General features: G+C 42.7%; 1 pseudogene; it reads right to left on the reverse strand.

Annotated features, from left to right (window-relative positions):
* Positions 1-628: 628 nt before the first annotated feature.
* On the reverse strand, positions 629-24211 carry LOC133003702 (eukaryotic translation initiation factor 4 gamma 3-like; annotated as a pseudogene).
* Positions 24212-26579: the final 2368 nt, after the last annotated feature.

The raw sequence follows: 26579 nt of genomic DNA on the forward strand, positions 1-26579 counted from the left end.
ATGATACTGAGTTTAAAACCACAACCTTCACTCAGGAGCAAACATCTGACTTTAAACTTAAAATACATTTTTAGAGCCAGTATGGGGTTTTTTTGCTTTTCTTTTTGGAACAAGAGGGCAATAACACGTTTAATCAGGTACTAACGAGACATTTTCAACGACACGGTTCTGTTTGATTGTTTGGGCTTCGACGACTAAACAGACCAAACGAGTGGAACCTGTGTCGTTGATCCTGAGGCGACGGCGGCTCATCTCTCAGCTGCTCCTCCTGGTGTCATCACACAGGTCTTCTGACGATGCTACGGCAACTGTCTCAGGTCATCACAAACAGACACACTAACACACACTGAGTCGTATCCCCTATAAGGACCAAACCATGAAAAGAACAAATCATGAGAACGAGCCTTTTTAAATACCTTTTATTGTCTTTGATTTTTTTTGCATTACAATATTTGCAGTCCTTTAAAATATAATAAATTAAAGAGTCCGGAATCTGTGTATCTTTTAAGTCTCTTCTTATAAAATTACAAAAGAAAAGTAAGCTGTTAACATCGTCTTGCTCACGCTCCCATTTTGAACGTTTGTTCTGCTGTAACAATGTAGTTCTAGTACGCCTTGTCTTTCCTCGTCAGTCATCTTCCGACTCCACCTCCGCCTCCCGCAGCCAGGTGAAGAAGGCTTTGACGGACTCAAGGGCCACGCCCTTACCCAGCTGCTCGGCCGGGTCATTGCTCGCCTCCCACTTGTAGAACGCGTCCTCGGAGATGACGTTCTTGTCGTACAGACAGTCGAAGAAAATCTGGAGGAGGTCTGGAGAACAAATACATGTCAGTCATCCTTTCAGCTGTGACGAAACGGAAATGAATTACATTTTTCTGTGAGGTGAGATCAATTCCTTATGTTATCAATTAAATTAATGTGATTTGTATCTAGATAAGAAACAAAAAATTGATGGATTAGAAATGACTGAAGACGGCATTGTGTTTTGCAAAAGTGATTTGGAGTCGGAATGATGTTCCTCAAATGAACAAATCAAGCTAATGTCAGTGGAGAACAAATTTGAGATTCAAAGTTTTAATCCAAATTGTTTAAAATGTCCTTAAAGTGCTTAAAAAAATAAACAGAAATATGGAAATCTACAATTCGATATAACATGGCGAAGTTTTTCTGCTGATAGAATCATGTGACAAGAAGCAAAGCTCCAGAAAAGCCACTAAATGGATCTTGTAGTGAGATTGCACTGTAACACTGGTTTGATCACAACGGAGAACTTGTTACACAGTTTATTCTTTAGAAACGAAGAGAAGGGATCATGTGTGAGTTTCATTTGAAGCGAACTCTGATGCAGAACTTACTTGGAGGCTGATCGAGGGCGACGATCAGCGCCTGAAGTGCATAAAGTGCTTGCAGCTGTCGCTCAGTGTCTGCGTTAAGGTACTTGAGTAAAACAGTCAATCTCTTCTCGATGAGGGCCGTGTCCACTCGACAGTTGGTGTTATCTGCACAGTGGAGCAGGAGGCAGAGTCAATTCATTCGCTTGGCAGAGAGTAAATATTGTAATCAGCGGTCTCTCCTCCGGCTGGTGGAGAGCTTACCTTGCACTGCTGCCTTACACACAGCCGTCATCAACGCCCTCAGGAAGAGAGACGAGGTCATCTGAGATTCATCCAGGTTCTCCTGAGAAACGGAGAATAGAGGAGGAGGAGTAAAAACACAGCGTCTGTCAAATTTACAAGAATCAGCTGAGAAGTGATGACACTGAAGAGCAGTAAAACACAAAGCCCTTTTCAGACAGGACCTGAACATCATGTGCCGACACTGTCATCGGCTCTTATCACCACAAACTCTAGACATCTTCGTTGGTGTCTTCTACAGATAGAGAGAGATACGGCCCAATGAAGACCCGGTGGAGAGAATTTGATAAAGAAATAAGTTGGAGATTTAGAAAATAACCAGACATATTAATAGGACTGATTTCTATGAGTTTGTAATTTGGTTGAGCTTGATTGAATTTAGGGAGACTGTTGGGCCTCGGAGGAGGTATGTGCTCTACTGAGCGCTTCTGGTGCAAGTTCAAAGTATGTAGATGTGTAATGAACATATTTCTGGTCTTAAACTGGAGCTTATGTTTTCATTTGTTTAGTTAGTTTGTCAGCAGGATTCATCAAAAACTACTGAAGTGATTTCCATGAAGGTTTGTGGACCCAGGGAGAAAAACATAACATTTTGGAGCACAAGTTGACCCAGGAATTGTATTGAGGAGATCTTACCAACAGTCGTGGACCAACATTAGCTTCAAGGTCCAAAATATAAGTATATTCTGTTACTTTACAACGAGGTGTAACTCAGCCCCACTCCGTTTGCCCTTCAGGATTTTTACCACTAACTCGCAGAGACTGGTTGATGTGACTTTTCGTACCTCCACCCAGTCGAAGATCTGCTCGTCACTGGCCATGTCCTCCAGCTGTTGTCTAAGCTCCTCGGGGGACCAGTTTCTTTCGGACAGAGTCTGAAAACACTGGACCTTCTGTTCAAGTGGAGACAACATTGATATGGTGAGAAAGTATGGAAGAGAAGGACGGCGTGGAAACAACAAAAAAAACATTAAAAAGTTAATTCATTAGAAAACAAAGTTCAAGACTAGTACTTTTATTCTTCCCTTTAAGAAGGTTTATTCTCTGAAATTGAAATGAAAATAATCAGTTATCAGTTGACTGGATCTCAGCACCTTGAAATCATTAATGTGCAGGAACTCGTCGATGATGGACTTGGACTTCCTCTCGATCTCCTTCTCAGACCGAGCAGGTTTCTCTATCGTCTGTAAAACAGGCTCAGGTTTCACTGTCGATGCAAATAAACAACCACAGTCACAACAGTGTCAATAATGGCAGAGAATGAATGTGTCAGTATTATCGTCCTGTCTGTCCGGTGTTGGGCAGGGACGTGTATCTCACCAGGCTCTGGGACTCTGCTGCGCTCGGGCTCAGGTTTGTCCTCGGGGACACTCAGTCTCCGTGGCTGAAGAAACTGGAGTTTCTGTTCGAGTGGAGACAACATTGATATGGTGAGGAAGTATAGAAGAGAAGGACGGCGTGGAAACAATGAAAAAAAACCATAAGAAAGTTCTTATTTATCTCCATTAGTTAAAAAAGTCTTCAAACAGCTGATAGATGGTAACAGAGGGTTTCCCGCCCTTGATATTTCTTGGGCCTTGATGAGCGTTGACCTTCATCACTGACCTGTTGTGAGATGAAAGCCTGGACGTCCTCTCCCTCCGGCAGAAGGTCAGTCCAGTTGAGGCCCGACTCCCCCCACAAAGACGCCACAGTACCAGGGCTCTGTGGAGACCAGACCGGACAACGTCACAAACCTGTGCTCTGAAATGTCTTTTCTATTACGAGAAATATTTAATTCCTAAACTTACTTAATGAATGAGAAAATATTTGCTTCAAATCAAAAGAGCAAATCAGTTGATTTCATTGAGATTTTTCATTTTACTGGTTTATAATAATTATGACAGAATTATAACAATAACACTGAATGAATAATACAAAAAAATTCTACAGTAAACTCCAGTGCAGTGCAACAGTAAAAATATCAATATAGATTGTTTACAAGTCAATAATCTATGTATATATACATTTAATCTGCAGCTGAGTCACTGGTTATAATCTACCTGCTTCATAATGAGAACAGGTAACAGGAGTTGACAGTATGAAGTGTTTCTTACCATGTGTTTGCATAGTATGAGCAGTATTTCAGAGATTAAGATCCCAGCTTTTCCCACAGGAAGCAAATGTTTGCTTAATTCACTGTGAACAAGCAGAACATGACATAAATTAAAATAAATCTTAAAAGTCTGAGCAGATCTTTACTTCATACACAGCTTAGTTTAGAGCGGAGTTCATCACAGTCAACACGTTGGTGGTCTCATACCTAAAGAGCTCTCTCATAGAGAAGCCCCCCTCCCTCAGCACAGAGCTGAGCAGCTGGGCCAGGTAAATCCAGATGTGGGGAACGTCGATGGCCATGTCGTCTGCTCGCTCCAGCATGTCTGCAAACCTGGGGAAAGAAACAAGTACGTTGTGGTTGAGCAAAAACAACATAAGTTCTTACACTCAATTTAAATTCAGGAAGTTTAGAACCAGAACATGTTCCCGATGGCAATTTACTTTTTATTTATACCTGATGTTACTTTGAGAGTTGTTGATGAATTTGTAAGAACAGAATAATAAGGAGAAACCAAAAAGTGGCTTTCTTTCAAGGTATTTTAAAAACACTGGAAATTGGCCACAGTAAAGGGACAGAAGAAGTTTTTTTATTTTATATTTTATTTAAAATGTTTGGGTCTTCTAAAGCAAATATGAAATTTGATGTAAAAACATTCTAGAAAACTATCCATGCCTAAAGAGACTCTATTTCCAACGACAACATTGGTATTTTAGAAAACCAAAAACATCTGAAAATTGTTGGTCATTCTCTCTTATTCTGGTATTGACATGTTTTGAAAATAATTACCAGGAAGATAAATGGCTGGACAACATCAACTAAATTTACTATTGTTTTCTCCACACAGGGGTTCAAATGAACTCTTAAGTAGAACTGAGCAGGCGAACTGACCCTTCGTAGAACTGGGGTTTGGGCAGGATTCCCTTCTGCACCAGCTGGAAGACGAGCTGGCCCATGTGGTGCCGTGTGATCTGAGTGCGATCCATAGTCAAGTTCACCCCAACGCGTATGAAGATGTGCAACTGAGAGCCAAGATCCAGATCCACCACACACTGGACAGCCTCCTACAAGAAAACAAAGACGCATGTTCAAGACTAATACTTTGATTCTTTCCTTTAAGAAGGTTTATTCAATGAAATTGAAATGGAAAAATCAGTTATCAGTTGACTGGATCTCAGCACCTTGAAATCTTTAATGTTCAGTAACTCGTCGATGATGGACTTGGACCTCCTCTCTATCTCCTCCTCAGACCGAGCAGGTTTCTCTATCGTCTGGACAACAGGTTTCACTATCGATGCAAATACAACCACAGTCACAACAGTGTGATAAATGGCAGAGAGTGAATGTGTCAGTATTATGGTCCTGTCTGTCCGGGGTTGGGCAGCGATGTGCGTCTCACCAGGCTCTGGGACTCTGCTGCACTCTGGCTCAGGTTTGTCCTCGGGGACACTCGGTCTCCGGGGCTCGGCTCCCTCTCGCTCCCTGTCTCTTCGCGGCTCCTTCGGGGTTGGACTCTCCAGCAGCTCCTTTGAACTGCTTCCCCTGGTGAACGGACCAGTCCGAGACGATGGCGGCGCAGAGATCGGCGGCTTGTTGCTGCGCTGTCTGCCTGTACTGCTACGACTGGTGGGGGACGAATAAACAAAGAGTTGGGAAGGATGTCAGTGTAAATGAGAACCTCTGAATATCAAGCTTTTCAACCAATTTTGAACCTACTAAGAATTATTATCACTGACCTAAACAGAAGCGAAACAAAACCCCAATACCAAAACTAATTTATTTTTAAGTCAATGGAAAGTAGTTAATCAGAGTTATGAATATCCTGCTAACAGGAGAGATACATATCAGAATCACAGAGACACTTTCCTCATGTTTCAGAGAAACCTAACACCAACAGGATCCTTAAAATCAGACAGCGTTGTCATCTCATACCTTCCCAGAGTTCTCCTGGCGTTGGAGTCTGGGTTCTGTGGAGGAGGGGTGGAGGGCTGAGGTGGGGGGGTGGACTGCAGCGCTGAGAAGCGGTTGAGGCCCGCTGTGCATGATAGTTCTGTTACAGAGATGAAACGTTATAAGAGAGATGAGTGAAAAATAACGATTGTGGATGATCAGAGTCAAGGTCCAGTCATTAAGAGGAAGATGCTTCACCTGACTCAGTATACAGGATATGCTGTAAGTTACTGTTTTATATCAGGGTTTCCTCGAGTTAAATGTAAAACCTTTATAAGAACATAATGAATGAAATTCTCGTAAAATGTAATAGATATGAAAGACTATCAGACTCCCAGATCTCTAACAGGCTTAATATCTTAGATGAATCAGTGACAACTACAGCTAAACAGAGCGGAACAGTCGAAACATTGTGAAGTGTGTGACACCCTGTCATCGCAACTCTAAACAGCGACAAGACTCCCGATCACAAGGCAGCAGGTCATGTATTGTGAACTGCACAGTGATTCGACAGCTTTAACAGTCATGTGGTGTGACCTCACCTGAGTCACTGGCCTTGGCTCCTCCACTGCTGCCCTTCCCCCATGTGACTTGAGCCTGGGGGCCCAGCTGGATCTTCTCATCTTTTTGAGGCTGCAGAAAGAGAAGCGATTATGATCACTTGTCACATTTCCAGCAATAAAAACTACAGATCACAATAGTTGAAAATCTGAAAGGAAAAGTCTAAAGGTTTAGACTGAAATCGACAGGTAAAGATTTCCACTCTTCCATGTTCTCAAAATGTCCAGCAGAGGGAGAAGCTTCCTTCCAAAGCACTGTCTGAATTCTGCAATGCCCAATGTTAATCAAGGACAGGTCCCAGCCACATTACTGCATCCATACCATACGTTGCATTTTGTAAACATGAGGTGACCCAACGGCTTAGTGATCAAGTGTGGTCCCTGTTCTACACTAAACCATGTCAGAGTGCCTCCAGCAGGTGGAGATCCCACAAAGTCTGTTTTCCTTCTATTTTGCAGTACCTCATGGATTCTTTGTGCCACCTATGCACTGCCGAACATGTAAACTACAGTAATGCAGATCAGATGGGAGCAGGGAGAGTTTGTACAAACAGCCCGGTTGTGAGGATTTCCAAGGATTAATCATAAACAGTTATGGGACCCGAGTTCATGTACGGTTTTCCAGCCAGAGAACAGAAACCACGGAAGAGGAAGTCTGAGACTAAAATGGAAAAACATTTAATGAACACGAGACGAACTTGTCACAACACGAAGAACGAACTCACCACTTTATCTTAATTACAAAGCTGGCGATATTCGATCGAGACGGAGTTTTCAAAACAGCCTCGAGATTCAGCACAGACCATCAGGCACAAAATAATGAGCCACACAACTTTTCACATTGTCTGTGTTCAGTTTCTACTCAGAGGTCACTGCTGATTTCACAAAATCTACTATATTCAACTTCTCTTGTTTTGTTAAATTTTTACAATATTAAACTCATTATACAAATCATTAAGTATATTGTTGAATTGATTTACTCTGAGTTGAGGGCGTGAAATCGTGGGCGTGAGGAGGAAGCATGACATTATGTGATGGTTCTGAGGAAATGTATCATCATATTTTAGTTGGATTCAACTCAATCCAGCTCAACTTCTGATCTGTGCAACATTGTAAGCACAAACACAATCAGTTAATGATTTATCTACAAATCGACACAAATGCCCCTGTAGTGAGTCTTTTATCAGTAATAAGTGGAACATCTAAGAAACTTGACCAATATTTAAATTGTAAATCATATATAAATCATAAAATATTATATGTTTCTGATTGAACATCAGCATCATAACAAGTCCTGACTCTGCTTTAGGTTCCAGCTTTAATTCAAATGAACATTTTAAATCTCTCAGATCAAACTATCATTAATCAAAATTTCAGCTCAAGTTATTTAAATGTTGGAAGTCTGTAGCCAATTCTCTCCAGATTTTACCCAGAGTTCATGTCTGACAACGGCTTAAGTTTCCAGGGAACACGACCAGTTACCACATGGTAATTGTTTGTCATTGTTTTTGTGAGTCCAATGTAGAAATATGAGCAAATCAACTATGACGGACAGAAAGTAAAGAGCAGCTTCACGTCTCCTGTATGCAGTGCATTTGTACAATCCTCACACTAGAAGGTAAGAAAAAGGTAGAATGGTAAGATCTGCGTCGAAGCCTCGGACAGCTCGTCTCACCTTGGAGAACTTTGGGATCTTGTTGAGTTCGATGGTCCTGCTGTTCTTCGTCATGGACACAGTGGTCCAGGTCTCCTCTCTCTGTACGCGCTGCTCTCTCTGCTCCCTTGGATCTGTGGAGACACACCCACACAAAAAAACAAACAAACAAACACACAGAGAAATACAGGTTTAAGATAAGTTCACAGGAAATACAGTGGAGTCAAACGGGTGTGAAAGTGGCACAGGGCTGGACTGGGAGAACAAAACGGCCCGGGCATTTTTTGGCTCAGACCGGCCCACATAATTAGCCGAGCACATCTGCCATTAAATTGACGTAACTTATGTCTTCTAAATGTCTTAAAGTAGCTCATATTAAAAGTACTTAAGTATCAAAAGTATCTGGTGTTGAAATGTACTTAAGTATCAAAAGTACAAGAACTAAAATAAAAAATGCAAAGCTCTTTTTATAGTAGGTCTATACAGACACAAAACAACCCAAAATGTTTCTCCTCAAGATTTATCTCAACTGACTGAAAAATTACAACAACAATATGCATATAATGTATAATTTTACCAATTTTGAACCCTAGATGCTGAGGTTCAAATAGTAATGGACCAGTGCATCTAGAGACAACAAAGAATTAACTATAAACAAGTGCCTCTTGTGTCTGCCCAAGAACATTAATAAACCGCAGTATAACCACTAAAACATTCTGTAAATATCACTAAACATGGACCTCTCATCAGTAGCAAGAGTGATACACAATGCCCCTTATGATAACTCAGCAAAGGGAAACCAGATCTAGGCACACAAAATAAGACACTATCTCTTATCCTATTCTAGAGGAAGTAAAAGTCGTAACAAGATTTCTGAAGGTGAACCTGCGGAGGGATAGACCAACCCCCCCCGACGGCAAACACGCCACCGGGACCTGCACATCTCAGGAGGGAGGGGGCAGCGAGTGAGAGAGCGAGAGAGAGGTGCGCCGTGGGTAGAGGCGTGCGACGCCAACCTCCGCTGCTCAAGTAACGAGCCAGTTTGGAGAATGTATTGAAAATTGAAAATGCGCGCTCACATGTCTGCCTCCACTCGCTCATCATTGTCGAGTCCTCCTCGCTCGTCTCCCGGCGCACCTGCTGCTGCTGGGCTGGTGAACCCGGCACCACATAGGTCCGTCAGTTTGGCACATTTAGCAGCCTCCACCTCCAGAGACTTCTGCTTTTTTTCCCGAGGCTTCTCAGCGCCACCCGGGCGTTTTTTTACTCTTATTATCCATTAAGTTAAGTTTCTGTCTCAGCAGCAGCCAGTCCCGCGACTCCCCCCCCCGCCCCCGGTTTGTATTGTGATTGACAGCACTGTCAGGGCTCTCTGAGCCTGTCAGCCCATGATTGATTGACAATGACAAACAATAGACCAATAATATGTGTCGATGCTGGCAACACACTGCTAGCCCTCTGTAGCCAATTGGCCGGCCCAATTGGAGGGAATTTAGAGAGGAAGAAGAGAAAAAAAACAAAAAAACAACATAGCGGACCAGACCGGCCCACATTGGGTCAACGGCCCACCGGGATTATGCCCGGTATGCCAGATGGCCAGTCCACCCCTGAAGTGGCAGACAGAGGGACATTTCTGACTTTTTCTGTGGCATGCTGCCATACAAGATGAAATATTATAGGTCAGCTAACAGCCTGGCTTCCTGAGTCACTATAGCTGTGACGATGTGGATTCTAAGCCTGAAAGAGCATTTAGACTGCAGGCCTGACCTGTTCGTCTCTTGGTGTCCTTGCAGAGCAGTTGCTGCTGCACTTTTCTCTGCTCCTCCTGCTCTTCACTCTTTGCCTCCTTATGGATCTGCTCAATGGTTTTTGGACCCTGGTCGGCTTTTCGAGACGCCCAGTTTTGCTGAAGAAAAAAAAATGTACAGAACCACAATGAATCAAACATGAATCAGACATATTCTGTAGTGTTAAACAGATTTCTTTGCTTTTTATCTGTGACAGATCAGAGAATTTAGGTGCATGTGTGGGTTTAATCACTCAGTGCTAGGTACATTTTAGCACAAACAGAGGAATCAGTCAATCCCAGAGGAATATTCTAATGACTAAGGACACACTGATGAATTCATTAAAGATCAATAGTTATCACGTCTTCCTCAGGTTTCTTCCATTTTTCCCTGTTCAACATTTCAATGGAATTTTCTTACATTTCTTTGCCATGATCTATGTATCTATCTATATCAGTCCTTATAAAAAGCGTAAGAATTCCTTAACGACAGCAGTGTAGATATTCATTAAACACTATATGACCAGAATATCCAGTATCATGTTCCTGGTCATCAGACAGACTGGTGAAATAAATTTCTGTGGTAAAAATCCATCTTACTTTGAAGAATTGGAATGTTGGACTCTGTACAATTGTGCAAATGAAAGAAGAATCGCGAAGACCCACTCACCAATCTCAGGTCTATAATATCCTGGAACATGAACCGTACACGAGACGACGTCTTCCTCTCTTTGACGATTTTTTCCATCTGGATAAAATACTGATCCATCCGAGGCTGGTGATACACAGAGGGAGAGACAAGGTTAATTTGAGACATGAAGGTCATGTTCAGCATGTCTCCTTTCAATCTACCAGACAGCAGGTTGCAGATATTATTATTCTACAGAGTTCTACAGCAGCCCTTCAGACCTTTCTAAGACCGTAATAAAAGAAATTTCAGATTTATGTAAAAATTTACTACCACCAGCTCACCTTGGCATTCTCAAAGTCAAGGTCCTGTCCGATGGTGGTGAGCAGCCTGCACAGACACTCTAAAGACTCTTCGTCGTGGTTCTTCAGCAGGTTGACCACGCAGTCATGAATGATGGACTCTGATAGCATCTTGACCTTGAAGAGTTCGCCGATGAACTTGATGTTGCCGATGGAACGACGCCGGGTAATGTCCTTGGCCTCCTGCAGCTCTACCTGAAGTCGGTCACGCTCCGTCTAATTGGACCAAGGAAACACACCTCTTGAACAGAGTTGAAACAGAAACTAATAGACGTTTCGGTAAAGATCCAGCTTCACACTTACTGATGCAGCAGAGTCCAGCTCCCTCTGCTTCCTCTCTAACACCACATCATCCACCTTGTCTATCTCAAACTCCTTCTGACAGCGGTTTAGCAGCAGCTTGCGAAAGTTCACTGTGTTGTTGGGTTTGTCAGTGGTGGGCACCTTGAGCTGCATATGAACAGTAAGTGGAATGATGTCAGTAGAGAACATAAGCATTAAAATAAAATAAGTAATGAACTAACCCTGAAAAAACACGAGTTTTCTGCGGGTTTAACATTTGTTTTTATTTATCAACAAATTAACATTTTCGAACCTGGATTATTTTGATTTCAATGACTAATATATGTAAGGTTATGTTATGAAATGATGGCAGACAGATTATGTAATGGTTTCTCTAGAACTCTTGTTAAATTAGTCTATAATTAAGGATATGCAAGTTTAATAAATTGTGTTTTAAAGGATTATTTGTATTGATTTTCAAACTCCTTAATAAATAGTGTGTGTCGTCTGGTGTAGACTCTAGAGGCATTAAAACAATAAAACCTCATCATCATACTGTACTGAATTGTGTTGCTTTTCACAGCATTAATCTGCCTCAAGGCAGAGCTGAATATGAACCAATTGATCAATTTGCTGCATAAACATTTAGCAAGTTGTTGACTGCATATTGACACACTGTGTGCACACCCCTCCAATAGATGGTTAAAATATCATTCAATTTCTTCATCGTTTTTTTGCATCTGTAAATGCGGCAGATTATGAAAAAGCTTTATTTATGTAGTTCTCCAAATCCAATTTAAACAATTACATTACAAACACAAGACTCTTTCGTTGACACACTTCTCTGCTCAACTAAGCGACCTGCTTACCATGGCGAGGCAGCCGCACATGTTCCCATAGGCCACCGAGAAGCTGGGCTCGTCGATGGCCTTCTCAAACACCAGGTCAATGACTCCTTTGAGCCGCTCCTCCGTGTCGATGGTCAAGTCCGTCAACTGCTGCATCAGCTGGTCGAACTTCTGAGGCGTCAGCTTGTTCAGGATACTGCGGACCTTCTTGTACAGGTCCTGAATGGAAAAGGTCATAACAGGTACTTGAAACTCTGAGGTCATCAAGCACAAAGACCAATCTCTCGCGACACATGAAAAACTAGTTCTGTTGTAAAGCTACTAGTAATACGGAAACTTAATACTCACAATTATTTTCCTATATTTACAGACTTAAACAACATTTTTACTGGAATTTCCAATAAAGACTAACATTAATTTTCAGAAAAGTCTGTATAAGTAATTTCTATATATGCCCACTGCTTTGTGGATTTCAGTTTGTGTATATTTGGTCGTACCTGTGTTCTATGTGACTCTGGTTCCGCTGGGAGGCTGTCCCGCTTCATGCCTGGTTTCCAGGCCTTCTCTGATTTCTTCATCTGAACATCGTCGTGCACAGACAGGCTCATGATGATCTTCCTGGGTGGTGGTGGCCGCGCCCCAAGGTTTACAAGCTTTACACAGGAAGAAAGGGAAAAAACAGTATTATTACCATGACTCAAAATCCATTAAATTAGCCAAAATAACGGATTTTCAATTCCAGTGTTTAAGTTTGTTTGAGTTTCCCTAAGTAAGGCAACAGAAATATCATTTATGTGACCCTCTCTTACACTGCCATACTGAAAGTTACGAGCAGCTGGTCTAATGGGTAAGAAGTCAGCCTGGCTCTCACTAAGTTCAAAAGTTTGGCCTTCCAGTAACTGCTTCCATTCTTTGAACCCAGCAAAGCTCTCGCCTTGTATTGTACAAAAAGATGCTGTATAAGTCTAATCCATCTTCTCGCCTGTGAAGATAATGAGTAAGCCTATTTTCCCCAAAATATTGTTTCCGGTCAACCTGATTTTCAGTTTTTCTGTGTTGAATTAACCATCAGAAGAAACTCAAATCCTCCCCTGGTATCAGATCACTGACCTCTAACAGTATTTTTTTATTTATTTATATTTTTATTAAACTTCTAAAACCTCTACTTAAAAGCAGCATGTTATCAAGTGTTGACTGAAACAGAAGCTAGAAAGTGGAGGAGAGGAGTGTTTGTTTGTTAGTTACTTACTGGAGCCCCTCCTCCTCCCACCATCTGACTGCCACAATCTGCCAAGGCAGGTGTGAAATCAGGTCCTCTGGATATCACCCGAGAATCCACGACTGGAGATGGCAACTTGTTTTGGTTCATCTGCAACACACACAAACACACACACACACACACACAATGAACTGAATAGCAGGGGAAGCTATAACCCCCCAATAGTAGTGGTCAAAAAGGGTCTGGTCTGAGAATGTGTGTGTGTGTGTGTGTGTGCACGCGTGTTTTAACTCAGTGGTGACCCTTGCTGAATGACAGTCATATAGCACATTACCAGCTCTTGCTTTATGCCCAACACCAGCCTACTGCTGCTAGCCAATAACAAAGAACAATGCGTTACACTCTACATTAGATGTGCAAATAATCATTACTTTCATTATTTATTCATTTTATTTGTCATTTAAAAGCCCAAGTACTCAGCCTTACTTCCTCAGAAATGACCACTACAGTTTTCCATTCATTGATTGATGAACCCTCGGCTGTTATAGGTTTAATCACGGTGTAATACTTTTGTCTAACAGTCTATGAGTCTGTAAAGTACCTTGTCTAGAACCACATCACTATTTGGTAGGAGTCCCTCAGGCTTCTGTATGCAGGCAGGCTTGAACTGGAAGCTCAACAGGAAGTCCCTGCTATACATACGCCTCCCACTGGGATCGGACAGGTCTGGACAACCAAGAGAAAGAGTAAATATAGTGGCTTTGCACAGTGGTAACTCCAAAAGGCTTCTGCATTTGGTAACTGTTCAGAGAATAAGGTCTGCCTTTACCTTCTATATCCTGTGGAGCTCCTGTGGAATTCTCCTTGTCCCCAGGGGTGGCTTCGCTGTCGCTGCTCTCCGTCTCTGAGGTGTGGCCCGACCCGTTCCTCATGGGCTCCATCTCAGCCTCACCGTTCTCCTCTGGGACGGCGAGCTTCCCGTCAGCCTCTGGGCTGCTGACGGGAGCAGGGGTGGATGTGAAGACTGTTGCTTGGGGCACAGGGCTGATGCTCAATGGAGCTGCCTGCAGGGCCTGGTCACCAGCAGGTTGATCCACTGACATTGGCTTGTCCTGTTAAGGAGGCAAGATTCAGTTTTCAGATCCCTCATTATTTGTCAATAAACAATTTCCTTTTAAATCAATGTGCAAGATAATACATTTCGACACACAGACTTCTGACACAATACACATATTATTGATGATATATACTTTGAAGCTCCTGTTTTCTTTCCCCCTTTTCATCCAGTCTTTTTTGTTTTACCTCATCCTCCTTTTGAGGTACGTCTCCAGCAGAGATCCCTTCATTTGGTTTCCTCCAGGTCTTTGGTTTCGCAGGAGCCATCTGATTTACTGCAGAACACAGAAGCACGGAACGAGCGGTTTGTCAGTAAACAGCAGAACCCCAATGGATGTAGAAGTGAAGTGTCCCAAAGGCAGCGATGACAAGAAAAATCGGTCTGTATAATGAAACCTTACAACCGGTACTACACATAAAACACATATAAAATGATTAATGGTTACGTTGTTAGGTCTTCATTGCCTTGATGATTTAAAACTCATTCATCTCAGACCAACGTAAAAAAAAACAGCTACAAGCACAAAGCGTTTAACAAGGCGGGAAAAGAGGGATAAATAGAAAAGGGAACATTCCCCATTGAGTTATTATTGTTATGGCTTCCAGGAGGACATACAGCTGTTATTACCACCACAAATGACACTCATTTAAAAACCATTGGTATCTTACGATAAATAAATCTATAAGTATTTGGTTGCTATAATTTATAACAAAAAACAGATTTGTTGAAAACTTTCAGTTCTACCTATCATTTATTTCTCTGCAGCGGAATCCGTGCTACCCAACTTCCTACTGTGACCCCAAGTACTTTCAGTCACTCATAACTTCATGGGGCATTTTTACGACAAGCAATCAAACCATTTGTTCTGAACATAGTGTCTGTTTTTGTCTGGCAAATAAAAATATGAAAGTAGCAGACTCATAAAATTATGTCTCATCCCGACTGCCCTGTCCCCAAAAAATTCCCGAAGAGCAGAATACATTCATTGGTAACTGAGAGTTATGTGTGAATTTTAAAGTTCCTGAAATGCAACAAATGAAAGTACCTGTTGTGGGGCTAATCCTGATGAGCTCTTGAGGCTGGGACTCTGTCTTGCTGTCAGTAATGCCACCTTGTGCCTCCGTCTCTGCTCTGGGTACAAGGTCTTTAGTGTCTATGGATTTACTTGGCACGTCAGCCTCTGTTGTGGCCTGCACTAGAGGCGGAAGGCCAGGGGGAAGCATGCCGGGCAAAGCTGGGGCCGGGCTCAAGCTCATGGTAACTTGCACCACAGCCACAGGAGCCATAGCGGCCAGCGCAGCAGCAATGGGAACCTGTGGCCTCATGTCAGAAGGCAAAGTTTCCGAGGAGGGTTCTCTGTAAGCAGGACTAGAGGCCTGCGGTTGGAGTGCAGCAGGGGCCATGAGAGAAGGCTCATGGGCCGCTGTCTCCAGCTCAGTCCCGGACCGGGCAAGGTTATTCAAGGCCTCGGGGGCTGCTACAGACAAGGCAGCCAGAGTTCTTGGGGCGTCTAAGAAAGGCTTGTCTGTGTTGGGAGGCTGAGGTGGCGCCAAAGAGGGTTTCTGCTCTCCGACTGAGGACAAGTGAGAAGAGACTGACCCCCTGGCTGAGCGACGTTCACTTGATTTGGCCGCTGTAGGTGGGTGATTGACAGGGGCGCTGAGCGAGGCGGGAAGGGGAAGCTCCGGCTCACTTGCGGGAGGAGTGAGCTCAGATTCAGGTGTGTTGGCCTCCGGTCTCTCCACGGGGGCTTCAGGCAGCACAAGCCCAGGTGAGGAAGACTTCTGGACAACTGGCTGCAGTTTTGGCGCATCATCTGGAAGAAGGAAGGGTAGAGATGAATACATGTCTTCAGAATTCAATCAGCAAAAGGTAATATTTGTATCACAAACTACACTTAACAGTTCTTCACATATAAGTTATGTTTTTACGTCAACATTTTTGTGAAGGTTGCGATTGTGAAACCGCAGCAGCAAGACAGATAACATAACGTACTAGAAAGGTTCAACGTAAGTCCTTGGAGCCCTGCTGACATCACACTTTGTAAGTGAACCGAAAGTGAAAATGTTCAGTGTGCAGCGAGTTCTGGGAAAAACTTTTCTGCTCCAAAGATGACATGGTCTGGCATTGGAGGCAATGACACAGCAGTAAAATAATATTCAACTTATTCTAGAGGGTCTAATGTCACATTTTAACAATTGGGTAATTTCATGCCAAATCATCGTACTTTTGGGCCAAACAGTTACAGATCTTAATTAAATTGAATGGGCTGATTTGGTCACATGAGACACACATGGAACTGAAATTTGACATATCACAGATCCTAATTAATGGAGATATGGGCTATCCAAGTTTATTATTTAGGGGTACTCTGACTTTGACTGGTCATATCTCCTTTAACAGGAGAAATGTTTCTCATATCATGTTAAAAGCTCTGGAGTCAAAACTGCCTTGGTTAGATTGTTAAGAGTGGCACTCCAAAGAATGGTGAGAGTGTTGGGTCAGACCTGGCTCTGGTTTGGTGTCGGAGGCCCCTTTTGTCAACGGCTGCTGCTGTTGGGGCTGTAGGGACTCCAAGGTGTAGCCTCCAGTGTGGACCTGGTGTGGTTGAGGAGGCTGAGGCTGCGGCTGTGTCTGCGGCTCTGGAGTCTGACTGCTGCTCAGCTGCTGCGATTTGTGGTAGAAAATGTGAGGATAATGAGGGTGCGGCCATAAAAACTAGGAACACAGAAAACCAGAAAGACGGGCACAGAGATGAAGGCAGTGCGCATACAAACAGATAAACACACAAGCAAGCCCAAATGCCGGATTAAGCAGACAGTCCGTGTGAGAGAGAGAGAGAGCCTCACCTGTGGTGGGGTGGGTGAAAAGGAGGGGTGACCTACAGGAGGCGTTGAATACCTGCTCCCTGAACCCCCTGCCATGATCTCCTCTGTGATGTCCCTGCCACCCTGGTTGGGGTCCCGGATACGGATCTGGGAGGAAAATGACACAATGCGTGTGAGCCGTCAGCTGTGTTACACACTGCTGAGAACTTTTACATGATGTATCAAATCCATTAACCATGGACACGGACTATAGATTTAAAGAAAACATAAAAACAAAAGAGTATATAGAAATTGTATTGTCTTTTTTACATTTTTTATTCTGTAAAATAAAACCAAATACTAATATGTCTATGAAAGGGTTTTTTTGTGTAAGAAAAATGTAGTTTTTGTGTTGTATTCATAACATATTGTAGCAACTAAAGCTTAAAGTTAAACTAAATCTATTAAACTTAACATCTGAACTCAACTGAAATGAGCCATTGAGCTCAGCTGAACCATTTGACTCAACTGACCTCAATTCAAAATCTATTCAACTCGACTCAACTGAGCCCGACTCGAGTCAACGACTGAACTGAACAGAATTCGGGGATGTAGTTCCTGGAGCAGCCAACACGAACTCCTAAGATACTCACTATTTTCTTCTCACGCTTGGCTGGTGGAGGTTGCTGTGGTGTAGGCACAATGATGGGGGGTGATGGGGGGTACACAGGCTGTCCTGGGTAGTAAGGTGGGCCCCCCCCTGGCCCAGGACCATTATAGAAGGTGAAAGGTTCAGAATACTGCTGAGGAGGTCCCACATAGCGTTGACTGTGGTGAAACTGCAAGTAAAGAGGACAAGGAGAAACCTATTATCAAAACAAACAAAATACAAACATTGTACAGAAATGGTGCACTTTTACAATCAGTGGTATGATTTTATCTTATAACATTCCAATGTTCCCGAACATTTTCAGTTTCATCATTGCATCCACACCCATTTTACCAGACAGCTGATTAGTTCCTCCACAAAGGAGGTTATGTTGTATTGTTACGGTTTCACTTTCAAAGGATCTTGATGTGTAGAGTGGTAATTTCTATAAACAGGTGAAATCTAGTGTGGATCCAGATTTTGTGAATCAAAATAAGTATTTTTAGGGAGGTGTCATCATTCAGTTATATCAGAGAATGGGTTTTTTGCCTGTGTTTAATGTGAGCCGTCTGCAGAACATATTTGAGTACATGCTACTGATCCCAAAATGCAATATAGTGATAACGTGGCCAATTAGCCTTGGCGAACATATGATGTCTCTGAGTGCCTTTCTAGTTAAGCATATAGATAGTTTTAAATCCTACAGTGTATGTTACACTGTGTATGTCATTACACTGTATTCACACCCTTTCACATTTTGTTGTGTTGCTGCTAAAATCCTCATCAGTCCACACTCAATACCTCATAATGCAACATGAAACAGAAAACACTCTCATTCAGAAGGAGAATAGGGTAGTGCCTTGTTGCCACTGCAGAGCATTGTGTAAAATTGTTCATTGTGTGCAAATACTGCAAATTCCCACTCTGCAAGAGAAAGACTCTGCTATGACATCTGAATATGTTGGTGTGTAAAAAAACTCCTTCAGGAGAATATTTGTTAAGCTGTTGAATGTGGAACCGGCTCATGAGTCTGACAACACAAACTCCGGTGCAAAACATTGACGAGCTCCAAAATAAGTAAAACTACCTCCCTCCGCTCAAGCTCGATAAATTGTATGTTCATCTTGAGGATTTTCTTATTCTGAGGAGACGTACACTGAAGTTTGTGTTTCTGTTTGAGCCAGCCTACTAATGTGAGCTGCTCTTTTCAAAACAGACTACTGCAAAGACTCGGCTCCTCTCAACAAACTCACACGAACCTGGAAAACTAGCTGCAGGTAGCGTCGCCATCACTATCACCTGACAGCCGAGCAGGCAGTGCCAGCCATTAAATTAGAAAGGCAAGTGTGATATGTGATAAAAATTTAGCATGGCCTTTGAAGGAGGTTATAAATATTGAAATGGCCCTTGATAAAAAGGTTCCCCTACCCCTGAATGAGAACAAACATCAACTGTAAACAGATCCGTGTGTTTCTTTCACCTGTGGGATGTGGTACTGTGCAGCCGTCGGGGGAGGGAAAGGCCAGGGTGCCATGGCCATCATGATTGGCTGATTAGTGGGGTAGACAGCTGTAGGAGTCTGTGAGCCGGGCCATATGGAGGGCGTGTTTGTCGGGATGGTGGGCCCAGCAGTCTGCATCTGAGTCCTCTGGAAAAACTGTAGGTAAGATGGGAGAGAAACACAGAAGACATTAAGTACGATCCCAGAGACAGCCGACTAATTTCTGCAGGCTGCTTTAATCTAAAGTACAAACAAGTTCAGCTTTTCAGACGAGTTCACCATTTGGCCAACACTTCTCTCACAGTGAGGCTCCCCTGGTGTTTAATCAGCAGCAAAAAAAACTAAAGAAAAAGGAACCAGCACCACAGATTTCTCTGAACTCTCCTCATTGCTGCAGACCATTCAGACCATCACATTTCAACCACTCAGAGGAATAAACTGCCATATGATTTTCAGGCAGATATGCAACCCTTTAAACTTCCTTTTATGCTTCAATAAACAACTCATAATTACCCTTAATTATTACCCTTAATTACTTCACTAAACTTTACAGAAATGTGGATGTAATATTTGAATAAAAAAAAACATGAATCAGAAAAATACCATCTACAAAGTAGGGAGCACAACCCGGCTCAGATACTTTGGTGCTTTGGTTTTTATGGCCATTGATGTTTCAGCGTTTAATTCAGAGTAACTCAAATTATTTTCTGATAAGCTGAACAAATGCAGCACCAGACTCCACAGCTGTTAAAAAATAAAAGCACTCACGATGTAGAAAATAAAACTGTAGCTGCTGTAACGACTGCAGCTACAATGGCTTCTATAGAAGATGTTTCAATCAGTTGAGACTCTAATGTTTAATTACGTTTAATGGCGAGCTTTGTGTTTGTTGGGCAGTGCATAACATTTAGGAATCTCTTGAGTTCCAGTCAGAAAGAAGAGCACAACGAACGATGGAGTTCCAAACAACGAAGGCCCAGGTTGGGGACACCCGCCTGCAGTGAGCGTGCTCCGGTGAGGGAGAGCAGAATAAACAATGCTGTAAAACCGTCTAAAAATACCCAGGAGGGAAATCACCTTCAACATAATAAATCAGGTCCAATGGCTTACTTTACTGTGAATAGCCCTTTGGAAGTCTGGGAAGTGACCAGGAAACTGTTCATTATCAGCTACCCTGAGACGGCCTCGGTTAAGTCAATGGTGCGACAAGAAGTGTGAGTCAACAGTAAGGAGGAAGATTTCAGCGCTGACAACTAAAAGTGTTTGGTAAGTCAGGCTTGAAACGATCATTAAAACATTTAGCGTAGCCAATGACACTGACACCATATGCAAATCGTTAGACAGTATATAATAATAGTACAGTATATATAGTATATAATATAACATAATATATATCTATATATGATAGTAATTCTACCAATATAATAGCAATATATAGTAATAATGGCAGCAACAGTATATATAATAATAATTATAGTTATAATATAATAATAATAATAATTATAATTATAACATGTACACGTATAAATCTGTGTATATAGACTTATATATACAAAGAATATACAGAGAGTATGATATAATATATGATATATAGTAGAGGTATAAATATAAGTATTTGACTATACAATAGATAATATACTATGAGTGTAAGAATATGTAGACAGAGTGTGCAAAAGACAATATTATTGTATTAAAATGTTATATAATATCAATATGGTTTATATTAACACATATCACATATGATGTGAAGTACGTGTATATGGAGCGGAGTGTTGTACAGGTACACAGTGCAAGGAGACAGGTATATTTAGTGTAGTTCTGTGATGGTGGCTCTGACAGAGGTAGAGGAGTTGTACAGTCTTATTGCGGTTGGGAGGAACGATTTCCTGTATCGTTCCTTAGAGCAGAGGGGTTGAATGAGTCTGTGGCTGAAGCTGCTCCTTAGCTTGTCCAGTGTTTTGTGGAGGGGGTGAGAGGGATTGTCCATGATTGCCAGCAGTTTTGCCAGCATCCTGTCCTCCACCACCTCCTCCAGGGTGACAAGCTTAGAGCCAACCACAGACTCTGCCTTCCTGATGAGTTTTTTCAGTCTGTTGGCGTCCTTTGCCTTGATGCCCGCACCCCAGGACACCACAGCAAAGAAGATGGTGCTTGCCACAACAGACTTATAGAACATCTGCAGCATCTTGTTGCAGACATTGAAGGACCTGAGCCTCCTCAGGAAGTAAAGCCGGCTCAGGCCCTTCTTGTAGATCCCAGCGTCAGTTTGTGACAGCCAGGGCATGCACTTTGTGTGTGTTTGTGTGTGTGTGTTTGTGTGTGTGTGTGTGTGTGTGTGTGTGTGTGTATTACACGAATGTCAGTAAACACATCCGAAACACTTTGACACCATACTATTACTAGTCTGTTAAAATGTACCCACACAGAAGCATCAAGAAGGTGAGGATGTTAGAAAAAAACTTAGTCAGGGCACATCTTTCTGAACAGGGGCGTAAACAACACATCAGTCTTTGGAGTGGGCATTTGTGTTAATCAGTACAACATGAATGAACGAACACAACAAGAACAGGAAGTCACATGGACTGAATGTCAGCACCTCGAAATGTCCAAGACTCTTAGCGTACGTGAGATAATTGGTGGCCCTCATGATCTAATGACCTTGGTTCACAGAGTGTCAACTGTCCAACAGGATTCATCACAGTGTCATTTATATAAATGTCCATCATGAACACTGGGGCACCACAGCTGTTCCAGCCCTTTTCCTTGTCGACAGCAAACCTAATGACCACCGGCCATCCCTCATATCTTTGTCTTCTGACACTTGGAAAAGATACGGTTACACGAACTAAGGGGCAGATCCAGGGAGGGTTTTTTTGTCACTTTCTTTTGACATTGTGAGATAGGAATTTATGTAAGTTTTACCAATAACCAGGGAATAATTTGTTGATCAGGGCTTCAAATCAGAGACTTTAGACCCCTTGTGGAGCCTTTGTTGAATGCAGGTACCAGCAAACTGATATGATGAAGATGGTGCAAGAAGAGAAGCAGGAGGGGACGTACAGTGGGGTAAACTACCTGATGATGGGTCGGTCCAGGGCCCGTAGCAGACTGGTGGGGTGTGAGTAGAGGTCCAGCAAGTAGAGAGAAGGAGTGATGGAAAAGAATGGTGAGGGAATAAAAGCATAAGAGGGACACAGAGATAAAATGAGTGATGGAGGCAGATGGTTGAAAATACAGATCAAAGTCACAGAAAAACATAGGACAGGACTTCAAAGGACAATGATCAAAAATCGGCCTTTAAACTTATTAAAAAAGCTTAATCGTGATAATTCTTGATATCACCCAAGCAGGGAAGACAGTTGCCTTTAAACTAACCAAACTTCTACCATCTACGGATTTGAGATCTTGTTTAAATTCAACCAAGAGTTTCTGCTCTTAACCCTGATGGGATCGAGGATTTCACACCCACATCTCTCTTATTAACAGCTTTCTATTTTTAAAGAGCTTCAACACAGAGAGTTTAGGTCTAACCATGAAGCGGCAATGCTTAAAAATGTAAAGGTTAATAATGTTGATGTTTCAAACCTCTTTCCCTTTGAAGCCTTACAGTGTGATCTGATTTGAGGTTGAGCTACATCATGACCTCATGGTGAAGTAGCTGTCGTACAGAATAGAATATACAGAAGATGTATGTTGATGTAGCAGTGATCAGAAGTTGTTTTAGAATTTGACCCAATTATTAAGATTTTAATCTTAATTTGATAAAACAACAGTCATGTACACAGATTATTGCCATTTAGAAATATTAAAAGAGAGAATGACAAACAGGAAAATAAAATGCTGATGTAATAAAAGACAGATAATACAATTTGGAGTAGGCAATGTGTTTCAAACCATTATTTTTAAATTCAAGCAAAAACACAATAATTTTTAATTTAAAAAAGGGTCACAATTCTTACATTGTCAGGTTTTGGTTTAATACAAGTTCTCATTCATTCACACGTTTAAACAAGTGAAACAATATATGATTTGAGTCTATTAGGAAACAATAAGTTATAGTAATGAAGTGTCGCCCAGACCTAACACAGGTCAAACAAACAAAAGAGACAAACTGGCAGATAGAGGATGGATATGCAGAGAGGATGACGGCGGACACAGTGATTAACTCCCCCCCCTCTCGCCTGTCTCCCAGCCCTTAGGGTAGAGATATGGGGAAGATGTGGGTATTGATACCTGAGAGAGCCCCCCAGGGAGTGGGCATGACCAGCGGGGGTGCCTGCCAAATTAGGGTGTTCCTTTGTGATGTTGTGTTTAGTGTAAGGAGGACCAGCATGCCTGGGTACCTGCGTCACATACACAGTCAAATTATAAACATGACAAATGTGACTTCAGTCAGATAGATGAAAACACACTGATGAAAAGGAAGAACAGCGATGGCAGGATTCTGCAGGTCATTATTGCCGCCTCCTGCCGAGGAATGTAAAATAAGCACTCAAGCTCCAGGATTAAGGCCGGCACATGCTTCTTGGAGCCAGCCACTAGTGGCCACCCAGTGAACTGCAGCTTTTTACACTTCTGTATTGGCCTCATCGCTCAGCCCAGGATGTTGCCCCTTGGTATGGACATATCGTAGAGGCTCATATTTGACTGTTTATTCTTGACCATGGAATCAGCAGCTGACAAAACTTCCCATGGACTTCATCACTTAACTCTCCATTATTCAGAGCACTTCTCGTCCACGTTAGCTTTAAGGTTGGATTTGGAATACAGCACAAAAAGATGGGCTGACTCTGTCCTGTACAGTTGAAGGTACTTGGTGCCGCGGCAGAGGCACAGGTGGAAATAATAACACGGAGGATGGCTGCATGTCATTGAGGTGATGCAGCCCCAGGCCTCTGGTGTTGTGCCGGCTCACTGACGTTGCTTCACCCAGTGGAATTATTCACACCTGTGCTTTCCCTGCTTTTCAAATGTCTGTGGAAAAAACAGGTCGGTGCCAGACGCTCGCCTCTGCCTTTTCTTCACCACTGCTCACTTTGTCCCTGCTCCGGATGCTCTTCTGACCTTCGACCTTTTCTCTTTATCCCCTGTTATACTTCCTTCCCACCGTGACCTGCATGTCTGCCTGTATACATAGAGAAAACTTCTTTCTTGGCCAGCAAGAGGCGTTAACTCCCTGTCCCTGCTCCTGCTCTATCCCATGACACACACTCTTCCCTCTCTCTGACACACCCTCTCCCTGCTGCCACCACACACACTTTCGCTCACAAACATCTCTCTACCTCTCTTATCACATTCACAGGCCTATAAATCTGTCTCTGTGTCAATACTCGTTTAATCTCTTTGGCCTTCATCTGGTGATCAACCCCTCTGACCCTGATGCTAAAATGCAATTCCCTCTCCCTATCTGTGCCCTCACTTCACTTTTGATGCAGTCATCACTCTCTTTTCTACACCCCTCTGCTCTTTTTACTTGGGCCTTTTTTCTTTTGCTCGTGCCCTCGCTTTGTAGTCCCTGACCTGGTGTCCTTCCTGCATGGCTTGTGTGTGTGAGAGAGAGAAAGAGCCTTGGGACGTGTGCATGAGAGAGATCTGCCGTGAACAGATACAACTCTTTGAAAACATGTCATACGACTTGAAATATGCATAACGGGCCCAAAGTCCCATTACACTAGCATGAGGGGGGATGTGATGATTGCTCCTAAACATTCAGATTTACTCACGCTCGACAAATGTACCCCCCGCACACAAACATTCATATGTGCACACACCCCATGCCATGCACCCACACATCTGGAGCGTGATCGCCTTGCAGTAATTATCATTGCAGGGCAGGCATGCACACGTGTCCCTGGGGAATCTGTGCAAGTTGCTCGTAAACACACACACGCTCCAGGGAGTGGCGTGCGTGTATAACTAAGCCCTTGTTCGTCACTGGGCGTCCCTGGTGACTCTCCCCTGCGCCGTTATGGTCGTTCCGGAATTCTGCCGTCCTGTGAGCCCTCCCACACCCTATGATTAGTGTCACCCGGGCAACTGGAGAAAGAATGCCCAGCATTCTTGTCGTCGTGGTAACTGCGTAAGTGCAGGGGGCCATAGGTGCTGGTGGTAGGTGTTAGCTAATGACAGGGACAATGAGGCCTCAGTCTGCCACCTCATGTGGTGCATTAATACCCCTCACACCCTCAGAGAGCTTCAAACAGCTTATGAAAATAGACCTCCATGCTATGTTTGCATGATTGCTTATAATAGCTTCAGATGCACACAGACATACACATGCAAATACATATAACCTCAGGAAACCACCAACCATGACTGGATTAAACTGTGAGCTGGACCCGGGGCAATAATTAGCTTTTGGTCTCCTGCTGACGCCCCCATTTCCTCCCTCTGTGAGTTCTGTATGTACCCGTTGTTCACATGAACACAGCACAGACCCAACATGACATCTTCATCAAATCATAGTTTCCTTAGAAACCAGAGTATCTCGTCCCTGGAAAACTCCTTGGTCCCGGAACTGATGTTGTTTGGTTACTTTGTCACTTTATTTAAAAACAACTTTGAGATCATACACCATTAAAGGATAATGTAAATAAGTGGGTCACAATCTGAGAATTCACAAGGTTTTTATACATACACCAAAACCTAAATAATACTATAGAGAAACAAAAAACTGAAAAAGCATCTTCAACATGTCTTTTAAAGGGATAGTTCACGAAAAAATTTAAATCACTCATTATCTATTCACCACTAAGCGGATGGAGGGTTGGGTGAAGTGTTTGAGTCCACAAAACACTTTTTGACGTTTTAGGGGTAAACAGTGTTTCAGCCAGGGTGACCTCTTCTTCAGACATAAAACACTTCACTCGCCCCCCCCTTCCGCATAGTGGTGAGTAGATGATGAGTGAACTATCCCTTTATTTTTTAGGGGGGCCTTCTTCTAAACAGGGCCTCAAGCCTTGGTATTGCTACAGATGTTATTTAACTTTCAGTGGTGGAAGTTCCCCAACAGCTTTGCACTTTAAATAAACAAATACCAAATAACTTGACCTGAAGGTCGGTGGTTTGATCCTAAAGTCTCCCTCTGTGAAATATTGAGCAAGACAGTTGTGCCGACAGTGTGTGATGGAACAACTTGATCAATTTGGCTACAGATGTGCTGCAAAAAGTCTCTCAACATATGCAAATACAGAAACGTGCTGCAAATAGCGACTCGGACATGTTCCATTTCCACAGCTGTTTTCTTTATATGAACATATTTATTTAGACTGCGACTATTTTAATATGGCACAGAAGAGAAGAGGGGGAAGAAGCGATGAACCTGGCTGTAGTTCAATGCTTTGTGAAAATCCATCATCACTGACGAGGAGCAGACTTCAATAACTTCACACACTCTCGGCCACAATATATATATATATATCAGTGTTTAAATACATTTATACAGCACAAAAAACCACAGAGGCAGCAAACCAAAGGAATATGAAGAT

Source organism: Limanda limanda, chromosome 6, assembly GCF_963576545.1.
Source record: "Limanda limanda chromosome 6, fLimLim1.1, whole genome shotgun sequence".
Classification (NCBI taxonomy): Eukaryota; Metazoa; Chordata; class Actinopteri; order Pleuronectiformes; family Pleuronectidae; genus Limanda; species Limanda limanda.